The sequence below is a fragment of the Aplysia californica genome, unplaced genomic scaffold (assembly GCF_000002075.1).
Source record: "Aplysia californica isolate F4 #8 unplaced genomic scaffold, AplCal3.0 scaffold00125, whole genome shotgun sequence".
Taxonomy (NCBI): Eukaryota; Metazoa; Mollusca; class Gastropoda; order Aplysiida; family Aplysiidae; genus Aplysia; species Aplysia californica.
In genome coordinates this window covers 1,400,136-1,400,841 of record NW_004797395.1, presented here as the reverse complement: position 1 = coordinate 1,400,841, position 706 = coordinate 1,400,136, and positions in this window count along the sequence as shown.

The window sequence follows — 706 nt, the reverse complement described above, 5'->3', positions numbered from 1 at the left end:
GTGAGTAGATAATTATAGATACATATGTAATAACATGAGTAGATAAATATAGATACATATGTAATAACGTGAGTAGATAACTATAGATACCTATGTAATAACTTAAGTAGATAACTATAGATACCTATGTAATAACGTGAGTAGATAACTATAGATACATATGTAATAAAATGAGTAGATAAATATGTGAGGCATCGTGGTGAAATCAGGCGCTCGCCAAAATAATGAAATCGTTCTTCCCGCATAGCAATATTTATCAATTTTTTGTTTCTTTTGCTCAACACCATTTATGTCCTTTAAAAAACAAATACCCGTGAGGAGTTATACCGAAAAACGTTGATTTAAAGCCACACAAATGTACATTTACAGTTTCCATGAACTCTCCAGCTTTGAAAGTTATCAAGCCTGGGCGGTCATTTTCTCGCTAGTTTTATCTCAGAAACAAAGTCATCTACACCCCCTTCAATCCAAAAATATCTCCACTTCTATTGAAGATAGATGTGTATTTTTTTTCGTTGAAAGCAAGACAAACGAACCAGCTTCAAGATGATACCAATAACTCAGTATGCACAAAAATTGACGAGCGCCTGATTCCACCGCAACGTAGCAACAATTCTCTCTAACAAGTTAGCTACAAAACTGACCGGTGTATGGAATACAGACTGTCGGACTCACTCACTCTCTCTCTCTCTTACAACATCCACCC